This window comes from Podarcis muralis, chromosome 4 (assembly GCF_964188315.1).
Source record: "Podarcis muralis chromosome 4, rPodMur119.hap1.1, whole genome shotgun sequence".
In the NCBI taxonomy this organism is placed as follows: domain Eukaryota; kingdom Metazoa; phylum Chordata; class Lepidosauria; order Squamata; family Lacertidae; genus Podarcis; species Podarcis muralis.
In genome coordinates, this window is record NC_135658.1 from 68,803,527 (window position 1) to 68,827,383 (window position 23,857).

General features: G+C 42.2%; 2 long non-coding RNA genes across 2 annotated transcripts in view; one reads left to right on the forward strand and one right to left on the reverse strand.

Moving 5' to 3' along the window:
• LOC114596298 (uncharacterized) overlaps positions 1 to 2,248 on the reverse strand; it is a 34,266-nt gene extending 32,018 nt beyond the window's left edge. Inside the window, exon 1 of the long non-coding RNA XR_013392640.1 lies at positions 2,148 to 2,248. This is a non-coding gene — a long non-coding RNA (uncharacterized LOC114596298). The remainder of the gene's footprint in view (positions 1 to 2,147) is intronic.
• Positions 2,249 to 21,286: 19,038 nt separating this feature from the next.
• The window catches only part of LOC144327532 (uncharacterized), a 48,207-nt gene continuing 45,636 nt past the window's right edge, over positions 21,287 to 23,857 (forward strand). The window contains exon 1 of the long non-coding RNA XR_013392641.1: positions 21,287 to 21,494. This is a non-coding gene — a long non-coding RNA (uncharacterized LOC144327532). The remainder of the gene's footprint in view (positions 21,495 to 23,857) is intronic.

Genomic DNA, 23,857 nt, shown 5'->3' on the forward strand with positions numbered 1-23,857 from the left:
CTGTAAGAGACACTACTAAAGAAGTGAGGAATTTCAAAGGGAAAGGTTTGTAGTGATGGCATGTCTAGAGGCTTATTTTATATTGTCCTATTCCAAGAATGCTCTAAACATGTTGCAAGAGCCACAGAGATGCTGCAGTGCTCTCTCCTCATTGAATAACATGTAGCAGCTTCTATGCAAGTGATGTCATCATGTTGTGCAATTGCACATGATTGGCTGCATCTGTTGGAACGGCAAAAATGCACGTTGTGATGTGTGTGTCGGATATTATCTGTCTCTTAGCAAATGGGTTGTTGTTTTTTAACTCAAGCTTGTTCTGTCATGCAGAATTGTGAGGTCTTCTCTCCACATGCACTAAACAAAAGGAAAGACTTTTATTTTACTTTGCTAAAAACAGCCTCACATATTTGAAGGCTTATATCAGTGACTTAGAGCCAGTCTCTCTCTCTGCAGTGTTGGTGAAATTAAAAAACAAATATTTTATATGAAAAGTAATGAGAGGGAACACATATAAACACTGAATCATCTTCTGCTCTTAGTGTTTATCGTAAGATGTAATTTAGTTTAATGGTAAAAAAAAAAAATTCAAAGGAGCGCTCTTTCAAAAAGCCACAGTTCTTGCTCATACTTCCAGATGTACACTGACACTCAGCTTTCAAAAGCATTTAGGATATTAAATGTCCTTAATCATTTTAACGGTGGTTACATTTAAGCTTCAGGATCCTTGTCTTTTTCTAGACGCCAGCTTGATAGCCTGTTAAAAGCTCAGGGAGGCTTTCTGCATTTTCCAGTGAACTCCTGGAAGCAGTGGCGTAGCGTGGGGGGTGCAGGGGGGGCCGGCCGCACCGGGCGCAACATCTGGGGGTTAGGGTTAGGGGGCGCAAATCCACGGGTTAGGGGGCGCAAATCCATGGGTTAGGGGGCACAAATTACTTGCCTTGCCCCGGGTGCTGACAACCCACGCTACGCCCCTGCCTGGAAGGCTGCGGAAAAAGCTCTTTTGAAAACCCAAACCCAGTTATGGGTGCTTCAGAACTTTGAAAAGTTGGCAGAAAAAAATTCTTGCTCTGGAAAGCTCCATGCAGGCAAGTCTTTAGCATATGCGCCACCGGGGTGCAAAGATCCGCCCTGCGCCCCCAAATTTAGTTGTGAACGCCGTCATTGAGTCTGACAAGCACCGCCGCTGGCACGGCACATCTTTGGTAAATGAGCACACAAAGTCGAAAGTCCATTAGTGAAACAGTAGGTATACATTTCAGTAATACCTAGGTATAAATGCATTTTGTTTTTCTAGTTTGATCAAAATTATTTATTATTTCACAACTGGTAGATAGTTAAGAGCTTAGGCAGCTTCAGCGGTGGGCGCCTGGCACCTCCCAGAATTGGGTGCCCGGGTGCCCCGCACCCCTTGCACTCCCAGGTAAAGACGGCCCTGGCTCCATGTAATATACTCCCAATGTGTATAGAGAGCTTCTATGGAATTGACTATCTCATTCACTTCTATTATGCCCAAGCAGGGCCAACCTGTCCTTAAGGTGGCCTGCAGCAGCTGCCTCAAACAACAAAATTCTAGGGGTGGCAGCCACCGCAGAAGCGAAAAGTGGTGGCCGCTACCAGATTCCAGTGAGATCTCACAAGAGCGCCACAAGATCTCGTGAAGCTCTTGCAGGATCTCACCAGAAACCTCACCCTGCCAATGCCTGATTTCTCCTGGGCACCACTCCCACCTCTCCCCTACCCATACCTGGAGAAGTGGCTCCAGTGGCAGTGGCCTGGTTCCAGTGACATCTCACAGACCTTTTGCAAGATCTCATCGGAACCCAGAAGCTGCCACCACACAACCCTCGTAAGTGAGGCTTCGGCAGGGGGGAGCTGGGGGACAGCACCTTCCCAATTTGCCTCAGGCAGCAAAACAGGATGGGCCACCAGTGTGCCAAAGTGACGCATATGCAGGGCTGCCCTCTCCATCAAGATGAATAGACAGCTCTTGTGAACGAGGGTATACGGTGTGTTCATCACATCAGGGATCCTCCCAGTTGCTGGTATAGAAAGACAGTGCATTTTTCAGATTAATTGAAAATACTGCAATAGGTAGTTATAAAGGAAGTTTGCATAAATCATTCATTTAAAGCTATTTCAGTTATTACCTCACTCTTCTGTCAAACAGCATCTTACAGAAGGCTATCGGGATATTTCTTCTCCAGGGCCAGAGCTGCCGGACTTCAGCAGCAGAACTGGGTCAGGTGCTTCCTCTGCCAAAAAGAAAAAGAAAAACGAGAAAAGTTTTGCATAAATTATTCTCCTGATCAGGTAATCCACAAACAAACAATGGAGGCTCTTATGTGTCTGGTTTAAAATTTTAATCTTGGTCATAAAAAATAGTACCCCAATGGTTCTTGAAAGCTCTCTTTGTGAAAGAGAAATTTAATAACCTTGCTGCACGTAGACCAGGTGTTCCCTACTAACAAGCTCTGGTGATAGAGTGATGTTTCATTTTGACAGTGACATCTCTGAGGTATTCGATTGCACTCAAAACATCGTCCAGATGTGATATCTCCCAGGATTACAGAATATCTGGTCAAACCATATAATTTTATTACACTACGGGGTTAAACATACTGAATGGCAGTGCCAGGGAACATTTGGAAACACGGTAAGCTTGATGTTCAATGTGGGAAAATTTCAAGGTGTTTAATGGCTTCATAAAATGGCACACTTTTGTCTCAGCCTATAAGATCAGCAGTAAATTCTTGCATTACTGCTGCTGTAAAATGCGGTAACGGAAACCCCAAGTTGTATTATACGATACCCCTGAGGTAAAAGTAAGGGATAGTTTTCCCTTAGAGTGGCCATAGGAAAAGCCATTAATTACTGGAACATTGGAAAGATCTAACCAAGGTTTAGCCCTTTTAAGCCCCATTGATTTCAGTGCAGGCCTACAGCTAACTTTTTCATGCAACGACAAACAGCTTTGGACAGCTTTGTGTCCAAAAACAGCAAGGGAGATCAGGAAGAACCTGTTATGTGTAAGGTCACAGGATGAAGCAGCAGTCTCCCAGCACCACTTTATTGGACTGACCAGAAAGGATTGGAGCCACCTCAAATTGTGCCTCCCATTCCAATCCTAGATACCAACTTTCAAAGGTGAATGAAGCAGAATTCACCGGTGCCTTTTGCAGGCTGACAATATGTTCATTGTTCTGTTGAAAACAAAAACAAAGCTCCAGTTCTTTGATACTGGAAAATGTCCTGCCAAAAGTCTCCGAGTTGTTGTCTAGTCTTGATAAATTAGTACAGCTTTCAAACTGGTGCTCGCTGGCAACGCTCTAACTTTAATGAAATTCACATTGCGAAAATCCCACACAACACTCATAACTATGAGATATATAGGTTTATTTTTAGTAAACACAATGAAACTGTATACTGTATATCCAAATGAATGACCGGCCACAGTTGTTTCCTGATGTAACTGTTGCAGGCAGAACCACTGCCAGGCTATTACTCTTTTTGTTTACTTCTACACTTTTTATTGCCAGTAGCAATAGGTCCTCCTTATGGACAAGCACAGAATAAGCATGCTGAAATGGTAACATGCTCTACTTGCAGAACTAGATGACGTATAAGGAAATCAGAGCACAGAGTGAGTCAAAAGAGTGATGTGATCTCCAATGTAGTCCATTAGAGTTGTCACTATGGGATCTTTAAGGTTCAAATCCAAGCTCAGCCTTGGATTCACTGAATGGCCTTTGGCAAGTCAGTCCCAATCACCGTAAATTTTGCAACGTGTACCATAAAAACGTTAATGGCCAGCTTCTAGGCTGACAGGTATCCTGCCAGCATCCCACTATAAAAACTACCTCCACCCCAAAGCATATTCATTTGCCTTAGCAGAGTCGAAAGGTGAACCAGGAATTGAAATGAGTTGAAAGAAAATCAACATCTGCTGGCAAGATCTGGAGCTCTCGGCTTACCTCTCTTTCATGTCATGATAAGTGAACCTACAATCAGAAGAAGGGATGGGCAGCAATCCCAGGACAATAACCTCTGAATCTTGGTTGTGTAAACAAGCCATCGCTGAGTGCTTGCGAGGAAGAATGCCAGACCAACCAAAGTCACTGATTTACAGCCAGGTCCCATTTGTCAGTTCCTGTATCTAACCATTAAAACATGCCGATTTCAGCCTTGATACTACTTACAAAGGCAAACATGCTATTTCTAATACATAGTCAATGAAATCTTCTCCCCCTGTCCCCTCCTCCAGCATTATCATTGTGGCAGGTGCACTGCAATGTCCTGGGCTATTCTGCACTTTCCATATGTCTCTTTCCAGCTGTCTAGCAGCCTGTCCCTCTCCAGGACCTTGGAACGCAAATGGAGTTTGGCTATTACCTGAAGAGTTTGATTGATTGGCAGGGCCGCCACAGGGTTCAGAGAACCCGAGAATGTGGGGTGTAGCAATCTGTCTGCATTGACAAATGGAGCTTGTGTAAGCATTGGATGCCATGACAGGACCACTTCACCAAGAACTTAGACCTCGTCTACATACAAAGATGAATCGCCTAGTGTAGAGTTCCTGCGAATTCAGGATTCAAGTAGGGCAACGTCTTTTTCAAAAAGTCACAACGATTTATCCACATGTGTTGATTAGAACCATGACTTAACTCATTTGCCAGCATGCCGTGTTTGACATTGCTTCAAGGTCCATGTAAACAATTTCTTTAAATAAGTCACAAGGGGAGTTTAGCAGAGAAGTCGGAGAAATAGTGTTAGTGGGAGAACTGAAAACGAGGGGAGTTTTGTTCATCCATTATTTAAAAATAAATAAATAACTTTTTAAAAAACCATTTCTCATATATCGTGCACACACACATACTTAAATACCACTCTTTTATCATATTCTCCACTAAAACCTGGTGGATGTGTGTTCATTTTGTTCAATTTAACATCTGCTTTTGACACCTTAAGCCATATGATATTCATTCGCCATTTATCATCTTAATGGTTAATCATGTGGCTTGGTGTGTATATTAGATTTAAGTTTTTATCTCCATAATCTTTTCTCTTTGCCATGTGTAGATCAAGGATTTCACATTCTTTGCTTCAAATAATGGCAAACCTCAAGACTCAGTACCAGTTCCTATATATCTTTGATTATATTCACGTCCCTCTTGAAGTGTTGATTGGGTCATATGGCTTTCATTTTCCTTTGTGCTCTGATGATATTCAGATCGGTGGTTTCTTTAACCTTTCCTACTGAGGTCAGTAACTGTATCTTTGAGTGTCTAACAGCTGTCTCCTGCTGGACGTTTTATAATTTTTTGACATTAAACACAGACAATTTGGAGGTTTGGTTAATTGGGGCTGACAGTTTCCATTGTATGTTTGGGTCAGATTTCACAGAGTAGCTCAATAACTCAATAGCTAGGAATCAGAGTGATACTCTTGCCACCAACTTGTTGTTTTCATCTAATACTTACATTCCACCCCCCTCCAAACACATAATAACGTCACCGCCAATTATTTGATATCTCAAAAATTCACTGCATTCACTTATCAGGAAAGCTAAGACCAACTGGCATTGTATTTATTTATTGCAAGAGTAATCCACAGCGTGGTTAAGCAGTGGCAGGATGTGGCAGAGCAGTGTAGCCACTGTTGCATCTACCGCCCTATCACACATGTCAGGGGGTGGGATAGCTATAGCAATGGAGCTGGCACAGATTGGGTCTTCATGCTGTCAAGTAACAGCATGGAGTGGAGTTTGCTCAGGATCCAGCAGATCAAGGGCCAGTTCCTGCCCTGCTGTTCCAGGGCTTTCTTCAGGCTTGCTCCCCAATGTTTGCCCATCTGCATTTTTCAGCAGGTGGAATGGGGAGCTCTGTGATAGTTTAGCTGTTCTGAGCTGGGTGAGTTGAGATCTCTGCCCCATTCTACACTCCCCAGCATAGCGGTTCTATACCTACTGACGCAAGTCATAGTCCACAACATCTAGAGGTCACCACGTTGACTACCCCACTCCACTTTACTGAATGGAGCTGATGGGATTTGTAGTCCAAAACATGTGGAATGCACCAGGTTGAGAAAAGCTAACCAAGGAAAGACTAGGGCTGCATATGGAAAATGAGGTAAATAGCCAATATAAATCTCACACGTCAAATTACAGTAACTGAACGACAACTACAGTTTTCGGATTTCTATTTGTATAATTTTCACTGAGCCAACTTGTTTAGTGCAGGGTTGAATGGGGAAGCTTACCATTCAAGCATTTTCAACCATTAGCTGGGATGTGCTTTGCTGGAACTCTGTATCTTCAAATATCTAAATGCCTAAAAGGAACCATTAACTATAGATCCCGTGAAATACGTGTGTTTGTTTTTCGTGTTTAGAGCCTATGATTCTTTTACATTTATCGCTCTCTTTTATATTTATCTCTTTCTTTCTATAGTAAAAGCATTCTTAACCGATGAGATTTAGCTTGCTTTGGTAGATACGCATCATTGGTCTCTAGTTTCCTCTCTTTTGGACAAAAGTCCTGACATTACTTAAAGTGAGGAAACTTTACCAAAACTTTGCAATTCTTCCAAACTTAGGGGAAAGTTTGATTTAGATTTCTCAGGAAACTGAGTATTATGTAACCAATAAATAATGGATCATCGTAAATGTGTTTTCTTTGTCCATTAGAGTCACATTGTTTTTGCATGTCAGGTTAGGGTTCCTACTGGGTCGTGATGACAGGAAAGAACTGTTGTTAAGACAAAAGACAAAATAATGCATTGGGCTTTTGGGGAGTTAGCTCTGGTCTTCAGTGGTTCTTCAGAGCTGCTTGGTTGCAACTTAATTTTTGAAGGTGCCTCGGCTGGGCTGTCAGAATTTTAAACATTCCTTCCAGGAAACATTTTCTTTGATTCCACAGTTTGGCAGCAATAAAAATGGGATCTTAATTTAGAAGCAACAAAGGAAAGGATGGGTTGATTAAATGAGAAAATGTGAGAAATGCAATGCAGAGGGAGATGGTCACTAAGCATAGGATCACCTATGTAGAACTCAACCACGTAGGGAATCATTTTAGTGGGTATCAGAATGTAGTCCACCACACTATTTCCCTGCGAGGAGATATAGGTAAAATTCCCAGAGCCTTCCCAACTGGTTAGCCCGTTGAGCTACATCAGGGCCCTGGTGGTGGTCAGCTTAGTGAGTCGCAGACCTGCCAGATTAATTACTGGATCCCGGGATCTACAGTCCCAAAAACAGACGTCTGGGAGAAGAGAAGTATCCAGGATCCCCCATGCTTTTGTGTACACTTCCCACCCTTGGCCTAGGCAGGCATTAAAGTCCCCAGTCAAGATGATAGGTAAGTCAGGACAGATGGATTCCAGATTCTCAAGCACGTGTGTAGTAAGATCCCATTGTAGGTTCTTGGCTGTGACAGTGGGGGTGGGAGGGATATACACATTGAACAATAACATTCCTTAGATGAAATTAGGGACATTTCTCACTCCCCTGCTCATCCTCCTCTCTGAGCTTGGCAGCGGCGATGGCAGGGAAAATAGAGACATTCTAAGATCAATTCAGAAGCTGGGATGACTTTCATAATTCTGAGACTGTCCTTGGAAAATAGGGACTTGGAAGGTATGTACAACCTGTTATTGTTTCATCTTACTGGTGTAGCATATGTTGTGTCATAAGGAGAGTCAGTTAAATATTTATTTTCTACCTCTTAGATTTAGAAGATTGGAAAGAAACCTTTGTGCTTCTTTCAACACAGTCTTTGTTCTGCATAGGAACCATTTTCAGTCAACCTGCCCAGAAGATAAGGCAACTGAAGAAAGGCCTCAAAAACAGGGTGATGGAAGGAAATTGTTTCACACATGGAATCAACTGGCCCAGTTCCCAACCTCCATTAATTCATACTAAGATTGGAATTAGCCCATGTGCAGAGGCTCCTTTCCAACTTCAGGATCAAAACACCAAAACAGGGAAGTGGGGGCAAGCAGACATAATCAGTGGGCTGAACACTTCTTCTTCCACTCACCCACCCATTATATTGGTAAAATATAGCAAAAAGGGTGGGTTGAAAGGGAGATGAAAAGAGAATGGAAAGCTGTGGGAAATATCTCACAGATGCAGCCTAATGAAAGGAAAGGGTCATGGGTTATATCTAGAGTAGGATTTGTGCTTGTGCAATAGGACTTCCCCCATTCTCCTCCCATGCAGCCTCAGAGGAGGACTGATTTAGGGGGCACACAGGGGGCAAGAGAAGGGAAAGTCCCTTTGCTTGAGCCAGTTCAAAGGGCCACGACGGATGAGAGGTGGGTCAGATGGCATGTGCTAATTTTAAGATATTTGAGTTTGTTAGGTTTTTAGAATCAAAAACAAAGACTTTAGAAGCGTTTTTCATGGCAACATAGTTCCAACCAGAAAATCCATTTAATTTCCTGCCCCATAATAAACAATATACCATATTTTTCGCCCTATAGGACGCACTTTTTCCCCTCCAAAAATGAAGGGGAAATATGTGTGTGCGTCCTATGGGGCGCATGCAGGCTTTTGCTGAAGCCTGGAGAGCGAGAGGGGTCGGTGCGCACCAACCCCTCTCCAGGCTTCAGGAAGCTCTCCGCAAGCCTTGGAAGCCCACGGGAGTTCCCGTCGGGCTCCCTAGGCTTGCGGATAGCAGCCTGCATCTCAAAGCCTAGGGTGCGCTGCACAGCGCGCCCCAGGCTTCGGTTCCCCGACCTGGTTTGGAGGCTGGAGGTGGGGAGAACGCGCTTCTCCCTGCCGCCAGCCCCACAAGCTCACGGGACAGCGAGGAGGTGCAGACTGCCATCCCACTGTCCCCCGACCTGGTTTGGAAGGCTTCCTCCACCCCAGCCCCGCGCCTGGGGGGAAAATAATTTTTTCCCCTTTATTTCCCCCCCAAAAAACTAGGTCCTATGGGGTGAAAAAATATGGTAGGTCCAACAGGGGAACAAGATGACCAACCCACTTTTGGAATGGAGCCAGTCCATATCAGACACAATGAAAGAACCTAACAACATTTTGAGTCATCTGTTTGCAAAGCAAACAATACTTTACATACGGGCTCTTAAGTGCATGGAGCAGCTAATTATACCGAGTAAAAGATAAAGGGATGTTTCACACCAGCACCAGGGTCATTAATCCTCCAGGAATTAGAAAACCTCCCATCAGCACTTAAAATACTCTTAAAACTAAATTAGCATCACTTAGCTAGCATGATGGCAGCAGACAGGAGATTTATGTCACAATAAGCTTCTGCGGACAGTAAGATCTTCAGAGGAAATCAAACATATCCACATAATATGTGGGGATTTGGGGCACAGTCCTTCAATGGCTGTCCTTTCTGGTCAGGGACAGAGGGTGGCGCTGAGGGGGGAGCTGTCATCGCGCTACTCCTTGGCAGTGGCAGAGAGCAGGTGGGGGTGGGGCTGGCGTGCGTCCTGGTGGCCCCAGGCCCCAGTGAAATTAGACTGGCCTCAACCAGAGCCAGGGCCTTTTTGGCTGTGGCCCCAGCCTGGTGGAACGCTCTCCCACAAGAGACTAGGGCCCTGTGGGATTTGACATCTTTCCGCAGGGCCTGCAAGACGGAGCTGTTCTGCCAGGCCTTTGGCCAAGGTGCAGTCTGACCTCTTTTCCTTTGTATAAGAACAAGCATGAAGGAGGCCTCCCAGCCTGTTCACAGGTCCTTATATGATCAGCGAAAAGAGTTGGTCCTGGCATCTTAACCTGATAACTGCCGTTTGTCCAGATTTTAATTTGTCTGAATTAATTTTAAGATGTATTTAATTAATTGATGCTTGTTCTTATGTATACTGTGTTATTTATATGACGTTAGCCACTCTGAGCCCGGCTCTGGCCAGGGAGGGCGGGGTACAAATAAAATTTATAATTATTATTATTATTATTATTACTAAGCAAACAAAAAAGGAATTATGATGCTTAGAAATATTGTGCTGGTCAGGTTACATTGACCAGAATTTTAAGGATCTTGCCAATGAAGGTCATTGTTATAATAATGTTAGGATTTAACTGATTTGAGGAGAGAGGAATAGAATGAAAGAAGAAATGTTTATAAAAGGTAAAGGTAAAGGTACCCCTGCCCATACGGGCCAGTCGTGTCCGACTCTAGGGTTGTGCGCCCATCTCACTTAAGAGGCCAGGGGCCGGCGCTGTCCGGAGACACTTCCGGGTCATGTGGCCAGCGTGACGAAGCTGCTCTGGTGAGCCAGCACCAGCGCAGCACACAGAAACGCCGTTTACCTTCCCGCTATAAAGCGGTACCTATTTATCTACTTGCACTTAGGGGTGCTTTCGAACTGCTAGGTGGACAGGAGCTGGGACCGAAAGACGGGAGCTCACCCCGCCGCGGGGATTCGAACCGTCGACCATGCAATTGGCAAGTCCTAGGCGCTGAGGTTTTACCCACAGCGCCACCTGCGTCCCATAAATGTTTATACCTTCAGTTTAAAGGTAAGAAGACCAGACATTTCAGTGTATGGGTGTTCCATAGGCCGGAGAGATGTCAATCCTTTTTAAGGGCCCTCTCATATTCTAGTTTCCACAGTGGAGATTCCTTATTCCAAGCCACATATCTAGAAATTATCCCTTCCATTTGTAGTTTTGATCTTGCATTCCAAGTGTCACATAGGTGAAAGATTTCTCCTCCTTTATTTCAAGCCAGGTGGTAGGAAAATTGGACCAGGAGTAGATTCCAAGGTCCTTGACTCATCCCAAGGTTCAAAGCAGAATCAATAGCTAGAGGGCAGATCGGAATAAACAGAACTGAGATTGCATCTTGGCTCTGCATACACAGAAGATCGTTTGGCGTCATTCCAAAATAAAGTAGGCATGATCAGGCTGTGACACCTGATAACAAAGAGATGCTGAGCAGATAATGTCATGGACATCAGTTTGGCATGGGCGCTGGTGTTAGAAATGTAGGAACTCTCGATCCAAATTCCCCACTCGGTTGTGAAATTCATTTGGCCATCTCATGATCTTTCCTCTTCCCTACTTCAAAAGATAGTTGTTAGGACAAAATGCTGCACTAAGCTCTCTTGAATCCTATTCATCACATCCACAAATGGATACCTGTGAAGAGAGCTGCTGCAAGTGTGAAAAGGGGGCATGAAAATCTTCTTTGCCATTTCTTCATATCACGTGCTTCCCTGAGTAAGCTGCAGTCATATTTTTCTTGCTCCAGGGATGCCAAATGGCATGTTACACCATGATTTGATGCAATCTGGGGTGGAGGAAAAGTCTTACCCACAGCATGTAAAAGAGAGCAAGATGAGAGAATGCAATGAGACAAATAATTTATAATTACCATAATTATTTTCATGCTGGAGGGGAAGTGAGTTCAAACTTGGGGTTTCTTTTTCTCCTAGGGGAGCTGTAGAAAGATTTGCGTGAAACCTTTGTAAAATGTGCCAGCATGAGAGAAGGGGGAAAGCATCCATACCACAGAAAGCAAAAATCCATCAGTAATTATTGATACTAATGTGACTCAGAAAAGCAGGGTCAGTTCATTGGGATATCTCCGCTAGCTTTAGGTTGAATTCACACAAACAAAAGAAGCAGTGTTGAGTACCTCTTTGGGGGACTCTCAGGAGCAAGTGGCTTCTGTGCTGTTTACATTACATCCCCCCTCCTCTGTTTTTTAACTGCAAAAGGGATCACATTGTTCAAAATCATGAGCAGCTATCCCAACTTATTTCAAGCCTGGCTGACACAAGCAGCCTGAACTTCGTCTACATTTGGCCAGAGGCATTCAGCTGGCTGCAGCAGCTTCTATGACAAATGCTACATACAAGTAGAAAGCGCTTTCGCCAGCTATCTTCTGGGCCATTGATGCCGTCAGTCTGCCTGGAAATTGCTCATAACATTGCCACGATGCTATAATTTCCTGTCTGGAGATGAAAAGGGATCTCTGTTCTGCTGAAAGCTGCGTGAGAGTGTGGGCGATGATATTAAAGACCAACCTTCTCCAATCTGGGGCTCCCCAAATATTTTGGGCTGCACCTCCCATGTTCCTTGATCACTATCCATGCTGACTGGGGCTGACGGGAGCTGGAATCCATGACATTTGGAGGCACCAGCTTGGAGAAGGCTGGTGTGGAGGGAAAGCTAGAAGAGGTACAGTAGTGGTTAGAAAACTGATCTCTGGAAGGTGGAAGTTTTTGGTCGTGCAGAGGATGTTTCCAGGCTCCATCTCTGAACCAGGCCCAAGTCCCATTGATTTCTATGGAATATGCCTGGCTGTGAGTCAGTGTGTATGCTTATGTTATTTTTGCCACATACAAATTTAACAAGTAGTTTACTTTCACATGCTGATGAGGGATTCATGACCAGCTACCAGAGGCAGTTTTAGGGCAGTGCCAGCAGTTCACTCAGACTGAGTGATGATGGAGCTAAGGAGAGCATCTTCTCAAAGCCTGGCAAACACTTGCCTTGCTTTGGGAAGGAAGTGTGAGGGCTCTGACAGAGTCCTAAGGTCTTTCTGCTTCCTTCCCAAAGCTGAGTAAGTGCTTACTGGGTTTGGGAAGCAGGTGGGAGGGCTTTAGGATCCCACCTGAATTGCATTTGCTATATCATGCTGTATTTCAGAAGACTTCTTCTTTTTCTTTTTCTTTTTGAAATAATATTTATTAATAGTTTCAAGATTACAGAAAGAAAGAGAAAGAGAAAAAAGAAAAAATAAGAAAAAACAACACCACAATATATGAAAAGGAAAAAAAAGAAAAAATACATAAAAAAATCAATACATCATCACAACAAAAAAAGAAAAAAGAAAAAAATACCAATCCCTTTTTGCCTATCATTACCTTTCATTTGCTTGTTTCATTGACCTCCTCACACCTCCCTTTTTGTATTCTAGCTTAATTAGTTGTTTCAGCAAATTCTTTCCATCTTTCTAACTTTTTATTAAACAATTTATCTTAACCGTCTAACCTATTACTTAACTCAACAGATCCTTTCCATCTTTCACCATATTCTGTTATTCAATTTACCTCAATTTATTTAACCTTATCTTACCATAAAATACCTTAAAACTTAAAACTTATTTATACATAACTCCTTATATCATCTCCACTAAAGCCAGATAGTTTCATTCCAACATTTTCCCCAATATTCATTAATTTACACTAATTCCCAATATAACAATTTTTCTTTATAAACTTTTTTTTCTTTTTTGGGGGGGGGGGGAGACTTCAATTGATTCCTCATTCAGCCATCATTTCCAGTCATGGAAAACTGCTGTTGTATAATACTGTGAACGTTCTTTTGGGCATTCTTACATTTCCCCTGTGGTGATGTCTCTTTTCATATACAGTCATACCTTGGTTTTCAAACAGCTTAGTTTGAAAATGGATTCCGTTCAACTTCCAAGGTACGACTGTACTGCTAGGCCTCCTTGCCACATAAGTCAGAGTTCTCCTTCCATACAAAGCATTGTGTCAGAGCACTTAATCAGTTTCCATAAGCACTTTAGAAGAGAAAAACTGGTCATCACTGAATAGAAGAGATTTAAAATATTTTGGAACAGGGATGAGCATTTATGCATTACGTATATTACTTAACCCAAGTGTTTAAGACGGAAGGAATTATAATGAGAGGGTTTGCCATCTAGGAGAGAAAGTGAAGTACACTTAACTAAATCAATTGTATAAGATAGAGTCATATGTAAAACACTTGCAACATTTTTTATATATTCTGCATCTTTTCCACTACTATTACTGTATTTGATGATGAATTAATAACAATATGAAATTCATTCAAAACTGTTTCTAATGCTGTATTTTAAATTATTGTGGCACACCTGGGACCTTATGGTGAATCAAAATAAAATAACAACAACAGTAGTGCAAAAATTACAACATTTTGACCCTCTCTATATCATATAAAACTAATTCTATAGCTATGTACAAGTTACTAACAAAAGAAGACCCTACTCAGAATGATCTTTGAACATGAAAACCATAAACAAAAAGGGAGCCTGATCCAGCTTGCATTTTGAATATAATGCTGCCAAAACTCAGAATCAATCAGTTTGTAAGTTGAATCTAACACGTTTGTAATTCTTGAGTATATTAGGAGCCCTGCCTTTCACCCAACCAGCTTTAATATTTTTGTAATTCAATCAGATACTGATGAAGAGTAAATCCATAGTTCCTTCACCTGTGGAGACTCCATGGCCATACAATTTGTGCTATTTCTGAAGGAACCAAAAATGTTTCATTATTATCAAGATGCTCTGAATCTTCCTCTCCAGAAGGCAATTACACTAACAGGGACTTACGGGCCTATGTGTAAGGCTGCTCCAGTGAGAAAGACCAGCACATCATAGGGGGGTCTGCATCAACAACCCATAGGACCTGCGCTTGGCATATTTATTTTCCTGGTTAATATTGTCCTGAGCATGTTAGCAAAGCCATGAGTAGCAACTGGGCTGAAGGACTCAATTTCATCAGGAAGATCATCTATAATTAGACCGTGTCAACTAGATTATTCAGCACTTTCCCCCTTTTCTTGATGGAATCCAGAACATCCTTGATTAGAGGCTCCCTTAATTATGAATATAGGTTGCCCACTCTGCTCTTATTAGGCAACATGTCAGCTTCACTGTATTAGCTGTTCTGAGAGTGGGAGATGGAAAGAGAAGTTGAAACAAATTTGCATCCAGGAAGGTCACAGGCATTCCTGCAAGGGCAGAGCAACTAGTTAGAATGCTTCTGGTACATTGTCTTTCCTTTTCCAAAGTGCTTCATGACACGTACATACTTTATCTTTCCCTCAAGAGATAGATTATATTTAACATTTCTACAGTGCACCTTATACCTCTGGCAAAATAACTCTATAAGACAGACCCCTTTTCTATTATTTACACCTTATTCGTGGCTCCCATAAAACGCCACTTGCTCGACTAGAAATCTTGGAGCTTTTAATGGTTTCTACCATTCTGCTTCTTTGTTCTTGATTGGGTAGGACATATCTGCACAACTTGTGTCACCTTCTAACTATGTATTAGGACTCACCAAGTGTTGGACATTGTAGTTTTTGCAGTCCCAGGCAGCCATAGACCCAGCAGCTCTGGGTACTGTCTGCTTGTTGTTCCATATGATCAAATTTAGGGTTCTCCTCATCACTAACATTGGCACACATATTCAGTAGAACTCTCTGCCTGCAACAAATCTACCCTCTTTTGTGTGATTTCTGCAGTCAGGGACACTTCGCTTGCCTTTGCCAAAGTAAAAGCGTTCATTTCCAGCAGTCTGCCTCTGATTTTGCAATAATGTACTCCTCAGACAATTTGATTCTTTTTTTATTGAGTCAGCAAGATCTCCATGTTTAGTTCAGCCTTTGCAGATCGGAACAAAACTGAAACAATTCTTCATGTTGTGTTCTTGTATGAGAAACATACTTCTCAAAGGCCTCTGCCCCCCTGCCCCGAGTTCCTCAAACTTGTTTACCGCAATGTCATATTTAGACTTTTTAGTGAAAAAGTATTAAAGGAACCAATTGTTTGGAGCCCTGCAAGATTCAATATATATTTAGAAACTTCCCTTACTCATATCAGCTCCATTCATTTCCACGAACAGGTCAAACTGCTATTTAAATCTTTCCCATTTGTCTGCTTCATGGTTGGAAAAATTTAACATGCTTGGGAATTTAAGCTGCTCTGTCTCTCATCTTACTATTTCTGATTTCCTAGTCACTCTGTGGACCTGGATCTCACTTCTAATAACATGTGTTATTCCTTGTATTATTAAGCAATCCTGGGAACTATGGTATTTGAGCATCACTTTATTCTGCTTTGGTACAAGAGTTTGTGCTCTCCACTTCCTCTCCTCTCTTGCAGTACATGTGTCTTACCCTCACAGTTCCCACATCTGCTGTCAAGGAAACCTGAGAGAGCATCTGCTGGTGGAGAGATCAGGCTCTTTTCAGATCATTTCTGGTGAACATGGAACACTGATCTCAGGAATGCTATGTGTCTTGCAAAGCCATGCACCACCAGCTACAAGCTGTGAGAGATTCTGTGTCCAAGCACAAACTGTGACTCAGTGAGCATCTTGCTGTAGCTTTACCAATTTTCCTTAGGGAGGAAGCTCATGACCCTTCAACCCATTATTCGGATATGAACAGTCCTGCCAACAGTTCAGATTTTGATAGCCTATAAGCAAACTGCATTCCCTGTCTTTCCCAGGCACTGTCTTTCCCAGTCCTGTTTACTGTTACTTTGCAGTTAGATGTTGTGACAGTTTCTAATTTGAACCTAATTCTGCTCTGATGTGGCAGGCAGTCCAAATGAGTTGTTTTTTTATGAGCATGCCACTACTGGTGGTTAGCCTGGCGCAATATGTTTTCAATTTTTTTCGTTGAAATTAAAACATTTGAGCAGTTTGTGGTCAGTGAATGCAGCCAGTTACCCTCGCTGTGGAGAACCACAGAAATACTGAAAGAATGAGTCATGTTCAGAAATAGTGCTGGCATCTTTTTTAAAAAAAGGTAGCAGAGGTCCAAATCTTTCTCTCTGACAAGCAGATTTCTTTATCTTTTTCCTTCTTGTCACTTCTAAGTTTAGAAACATTCCATTTTAAATTCAAGTGAAAATTGTAGTTTGCCTGGTTGGTTTCATGGAACATTCACATAACACCATCAGAAAATAGTATTTGTGTCTATATAGGGCATAGAGGTCCAACAGCTCTCTTGGAATGTTTTGGAAAGAGTTCCTCCATTCTGTTTCACCTGGTCTTATTTAACAAAACCATGTCTCTGAATTGCAATGTTCTGCTGTGGTTGCTGTGCAAGAAGAAGAAGCAGCCGCTGCCGACTCTGGGATTGCACAGTTGAAAAGACCATCTTACTTTGTTTGTTACATTTTATATAGCTCCAATATCTTTAGTGCCAACTAGTGACATTTACTGTAACTGCGCTGACTTCTCAAGTATCGGGTTCCATAGAGTACAGAATGCCAACCACTGGAAAACAACTTGCGCTGTGCCAGAACCTGTCCTCTAGTTTCTTGAAAGCCCCCACAGACACAAAACAGGCTTCTGGTTCTTTGCCTCATTCACACGCCATGTTAGAATTTGGGTGGGGTAGAGCAAACCTTATGATTCCAAGTTGGCCAAGCGTGGCGTCTGTTTTTCTTTCCATTAAATATCTGAATAGGGAACAATCACACAGCATATGGTTCAACGATGGAACTTTGTTCCACAAGAGGCAGTGATAACCATCGACTTGGAGGCCTTTAAAAAAGGATGGAGCTACATGTATAATAAGGCTATCAATGGCTACTAGCCATAACGGCTATGTTCTACAAATGCCTCCAACTACCTGTTGCTGGGAATCCCAAGTGGGGAGAGCCTTTTGGCTTGATCCAGCGGAACACTCTGCAATTACACCAGCTTTTCTTGATCTGAAAAAATCACCATAGGAGAAATCATTTATGATATCTTTCACTGGATTTTAATTGGTGCATGGGATGATAGGAAGGCTGGATAACATGTTTCCATGCACTTGCTGATTTGGATGTTTTGTTTTTTTTAAAAAAAAATCCTTTAAAAATGAAAAGAAATACTTTGCTTTTTTTAAAAAAATAGCAATGCCTTTACAGGAGACCTCAGCTAAGGATGCAACCCTCAGAGAGATGATCCACAAAATGTAGGACATTCACAAAACCCCTTGAAAGCAAGGTTAGCCCAGGAGAACTTCACTGAATTTTTCTCTCCACTTTGATAATTTTGAATGCAAATTCTGTCATTCATTGAGGAAGAATAGTGAAAAGTAGTAGTAGCAGTGATATTTTTGGTACAGCGCTAGGAACAATTGTAGGAGGGGGTTATTGCCCTCGTGTTCTGTTTGTGGTTTTCTTATAGGCATCTTTTGGGCCATTGTTGGCCATTCTAGGTAAGCCTTTCATATGATCTAGCACAGTGGTTTTCAACCAGAGTGCCGTGGCACCCTGGGGTGCCTTGAATGATGGTCAGGGGTGCCATGGGCAACACTGGCCTCTGTGCCTCTTTCCTTCCCTCCCTCCTCTGATACCCTCTTGTGTCTCTGCTTCCCAAAGGCTTGCACAGCTGTTATTTGCAGCAGCCCTGGGACCTCTCTTTGGGGCAGGGGGGGGCAGCTCAGAGACCAAGGGCGGTGGCAGCAGCTGCCCAAAGGACTCCCAAGAAGAGAGGAGAGGAGAGGGGGCTGAGGGAACACTCCACAAATAGGTTGTTTGGCTGTTTGAATAGGCTGTTTGAAAAAGGGTGAGAGGCTGCCATAACTGGGCTCCTGAGCCCCACAGGGGTGTCACAGAAAGAAGGTAGTTGGTCAAGGGAGCTGTGGACTCAAAAAGGTTGAAAACCTCTAATCTAGCAGCCTGCAGGTCTTCCTTTCTGCTATCCAGTCCCAGTCCTCCCCCTACCTGGTTATCCTACTTCCACTAACCGCTCCAGATACTTCCCTTCCTAACCCACCACAATTCTAAAGATCCCAACTCATGTACTACTTATTTATTACATTCAAAATAGCACGGCTTGTCCAACAGACAGGTGTTAGATTGTCTTTACATGTATGATGAATATGCAAGCCCAACTTCCACATCTCCCAGTCCCCTTTCCAATCTCCCCTGCTCTGTTTCAGCCCTTCCTGCAGCAGATCCTTTTCCAGCCCACTGAGCCCTGTGACAACTCTTGGGCAAAGCACAAAGAAAATAACATTCATCTCCACTGATTCAATTGAGTATCTCTCTCTAATAGTGCCATTCACTGTACTTGGGGGTTGGGGGAAAGTTCCTGACTGCTATTTTTAAAAGAACAGCTTCTTTTGAAAATCAGATTTCCAATGAGTCTGGCTAGCATCTGGTTATTAAATTGAATCCAGCATAGATCAATTTAATTCAGCAGCAGTCTAATCAAATGGCATTTTGAGATTCTGCCTGCTGAGGTTTCATTTGTTCTTGATTCCATGATCGAAATTTCCTGAAAAACCAAACACTTGAAATGCCAAGTTCACATTAATAATAGTGACTCATTAATTCATTAGTAGCTGTTGTGGCTAAACCACGGCAGGAAACATTTAGGTTCAGTGGCTTCAAAAAAGGCAAAGGAATCACTGCCTTACCAAAGGAAACTGCACTTCCACTCAGCAAATGCTGTTTCACGTATACTGTATTTTCCTTTTTATGCAGTGTTGTGTTTTGATAACTTAGGCTGCAATTATAAACCCACTGACTCAGGAGTAAAGGCAATGAAATTCAATAGGACCTTCTCAGCAGACATGGTTAGGATTGTGTTGCTAGTTTCTTCATTGGCAAAGATCACAAAGTAGGTTTTCCCATAGCACAGTCCTATAGGTAAGTGAAGTTACCTACAAGATTCTCATAGACCTATGGAACAGCTTTAACCCTTCCTAAATGTCTGCCTCTGTGAGCCAAAGCTTCGGGGGGGGGGGGAGATGTATTTATGCAAATTTGTTGTTATTTCAAGTTACACTGGCTTATTGACAATTTTTTGTAGACTGAAAAAGTGACCTTGAGCATAAGGTTTCATTTAAAAGATGTATTTGGCTCTGAGCTGTACAAATTCCTGCGGATAAATTAAGATGAGTAGATGATGACGTCCATGCCTGGGAATTCCAGCTGCCAAAATAAATAAAGTAATATATTGTCCATATCTGCCTTTGGTCATTTTCTCCAGGACACATTTGAGTACGCTGCAGTTTTACCCTCACTTTATTTGCACCAGAAGTGTAGTTGTCTGCTTTAAAGCAGTCTTTGAAAAGGATTCTCCTAAACTCCTTCCACAATATTTGGATTCGTGTGTTTATTCTAGGATTCCTGACAGTGGGATTCAGTCCCAGTAGCTACTGTCTAAAAGCAATGGAAGGGGTGGCACAACATTGTAATATTTCTTTGTGTGGATGTGCTCCAGCAGACTAAGTTTACTCACATGCTCCTTTGTTATTGGGTGTGAAGAGAGATAAACAGTTCAGACCAATTCATGAAGAAGGCTGAATGCTCCACCTCAGGTATCAAATTTAGGACACAAGTTTAGGATAATACTTCATGACAGATGGGTGCCAGGTAACGTGGCTGATTTTATGGGTGTGTTAATAGGTTTTTGTATGTGCATTTAGTTACAAAAAGTTCTCCCGAAATGTCTGCTTTATATACATTATTTACACAATGGGCCCCACGTGATTGGCTAATTCCGGGAGTCTCCTGTAGGCCAATCAGGTTTGCGGATTCACTTCCACCTGGAGTTGGATTGGGTGGCTCCTGCGGACCAATCAGACTGCTGCCTTCTGGATCCTATTGTTCTAGGACTAATCAGACTGCTGCATTCTGAATCCTATTGTTCTCAGACCAATCAGACTGCTACAATTTGGATCCTATTCAACTCAGTACATAACAGTTTATCTGTTAACATTCTATGAGGGCTTAACACTGGGTAGTTTCACAACAGAGCCACAACAGAAAACTTTTGAACAGCATTCTTTATCAAAGTCTCAGGTAGACTTTTCCCACCTAGAATGGCTATCAGAGCAATACCCACTCAGCCCCTTCTTGGATTCCCCTTCAAGGAATCAAAACTGTGTTAGAGGTGTTTTAGGGTTGCCTGACTCATGTGGGCTCCAAGCTGCAGGAGGCGGCGCAACAATACTGTAGAACGGAGCTTGAGAGGCAGGGCCCCTGAATTCTAGTGTCACACAGGGCACCGCTGAAATTGCAGAGCCAAAAGTCTGCTACTGACTGGATTACTCTGCCTAGCTGGATGCAAATCTTTAAAATTGCTAACTTACAAAAAACACACACAAACAAACACCGAAATCAAACCCAAACCTTAAAGAATTGCTGAATTTACAACCATTTGACAATAATTGACCAGTCAATAGAATGGCCAAATCACCAGTCCTTAGCCACTCATCATCAGATCACAGTGACTGATTTCCTCCAAACAGGTGGATACATGCAAGGTGCATTAATGGTTCCAAGATGCTGTAGCCATCTAGCCAACTGCTCCAGGAAGCCTGCATTCAATGCATGTTCCCAACGCTTCTTGTGTTCTGCCTCTGACCTCATTTCCAGAGAAAGTGGCCAAATGTACTTGGTAAAGCAACGTAGTTGTGTGGGGCAGGGGAGGTAATCTTTTTGCTGTAAGGCAGCGGGAAGGGGGACGCTAAGGTTGGCCTTTGCGAATGAGTCCCACAGTATTTCTCTGCCTTTGGTCATGGTCAATGTCTCTGCTGTCAACCAAGTAAACTGCTTTGACCGAGTATACATGCCTTTGAAAACATTCCACGAAGCTCTCTTCTATTTGGATAAGGTTTGCAGCTCGTTCCTACTGGGTGCTATAAAAGCAATGCTTTGCAATAGCAAAAAGCCCGTGGAAATTAAATTTTGAAAGCAGAAGAGAGAAGATATGGTTGGCAACCTTTCCCCACTATTTTACTGTCAATCGGGCATTGAATAAATATACTAGGTAAGTGGAAACTGTGCTCAACCAGTATTGTCCAGCTGTTTAAATATTGTTACATGTAGTATAGCTTTGCTAAGTGTGTGAGAGAGAGAAAGAGAGAGAGAGAGAGAGAATGAGATGGCGGCAGGGCAAGAGGGAAATTGTTGCCATAGCTAACTTTTCCTTTGTGACAACATATAATAAACTTGTAGACAACGAATTTCCTTTCACACTTCCTTTCTGGTTCCACTTCTAAGGGACACATGTAATCGGAATCTAAGGAAATGGGGACTATAATTTTTTCCAGTCATTTTTTAACCTCTGAAACCTGACGCAGTATTTCCTGTGCTGATTGGCTCTGAGAAGACACCTCTGTTAAAGTGCCCCCGTGATGTAAACCTGTAAAGGCTCAGAGTTTAACAGGGAGGAAAAGGACAAGCAGAAGCTAGCCAGCGCAAATAAACCAACGGCATTTGGTGCCAAAAGCACAAATGCAAGAGGAATTCATACCGAGCTACAATGTCCTCCTCACAAGCTAAGAAGGCATTTGAATGCTGATCACTAGAGGCATCTGAAAACAGGGTCTTTTGCACTTCACTTGAGACCATGAAGTTTGTCTTATAATAAGTGGCTGGCAGTCCAGCTCAGAGTAAGTGGGTAATCATATAGGGACAGAGCGTCCACTATGCATACAGAAGCTTCCAGGTTTAATCCCTGGCATCTTCAGGTAGGTCTGGGGAAAACCAGTGATGTAATCCCAAAGAGCTGCTGGTGGTCAATGAACACAGTGTGGAGCTAGAGGGGTATAGGGTAGCTTCTTGTGTTTGTAAGTTGCACAGATCATAGAATTGTAAAGTTGGAAGGAACCAAGAGAGTCATCTAGTCCAATCCCTGCAATGCAGGACTCTTGCCCAATGTGGGTCTCAAACCCACAACCCTAAGATTAAGAGTCTCATGTTCCACCAAGTGAGTTATTAGATGGGCTATGCAAGAATTAATGTTGGGTTGGGATAGTTCTAGTGCCTCTTTTTACTTGGATTTGGGGCAGGATACATTTCTAGTTTTAGCAAATTTTGTGTGTTTGTGTGCACATAAACACACACACACACTTATAGAATGTAGGCTTTGTTTACTATTACATTGGTCATAGTGAGAGAACGGTAGATGGTCAGGTAACAATGCAAATGATCTAAAAGGTTTTGCTAGATGAAGGAAAAAAGGTCTCAATAAGAAGGATGATGGGACAATGACCAAAAATAGGGTCAAAGTAAGACTTATGTCAAGATCAGTCACATAATATCATGCAACAATATACAATATTTTACATGGCAATAACTAGGGAAGTGAAGGTACAGACAAAAAGAGAAGACAGATTGCATGATTATTTTGGAGCTGACAGGATGACCCCAATGTTTTGGTAAGTTGGGTTTTCCCATTAGTTAAGCGTTGAAATTAATTGCATTTCCTACAACATTTCTTTCTATGCCCATGCACATTAGAACATCCAAAGACTATAGATACCCATTTTAAATAAATTTTCATGAGTTGCCACAGCTAATAAGGGAGTAGATAATGTGCTTATTCTTGAAATGTCTTATTGCACTTATTACAAGCATAGGTGCTATACTCTTTCCACCAAGTCAATGACAACATTTCCCTTTGATCATGCTCTATAGTTCTAATTCAATGAATTCAAAAAGGAACAATAACAGTCTTCTAATGGAAATGGAGTCATACTCATAGAAAGGAGCAGGCTGGGATTTGCGGCTGTCCAAATACAATATATTTGCTCTAACTAAAGGGAGTTTATATACGTCTGCATAGAAAACCTCTTGAGTGAGAGCAAACATAGACCTCTTATAAGCTTAATACTTAATCTGTACAAGAGATTTGAGTTAAAGGTTGCTGTTTGAAGTCTAGTTACTTAAAAAACATCATCACTGACTCTCACGTGCTCTACAAACAATAGGCATCTTTAGGTTATTCTTATAATGGGAAGTTTGCTCTTCTAAAACTGACTAGCATTGTTTGTGCATTAATATTCTCCTGCACTCTTATAATAACTAGGTACTATTATACATTTATTGGTGATAATTGCATCCATAAACATTTCTATAATTACCATTTTGATATGTTGGCATTTCTTCTATTGCCTGTTGACTTTTTATTTAAGGAACTTTGGCTTCAGTTGATCCTTAGTATGATTGATGCATCTAATTATACTTTTACATTTTATGAAATATCAAAATATCTGAAAGCAGGCAGCTGACATTATCAACTTATTAATTGCAGGCAGATGGTGATAACCATACATAATACAAATTGCATTCTGATTTAAGCCTGCTGGTGTTGGCTACATGCCATAACCTACACCTTGCATACAGCTT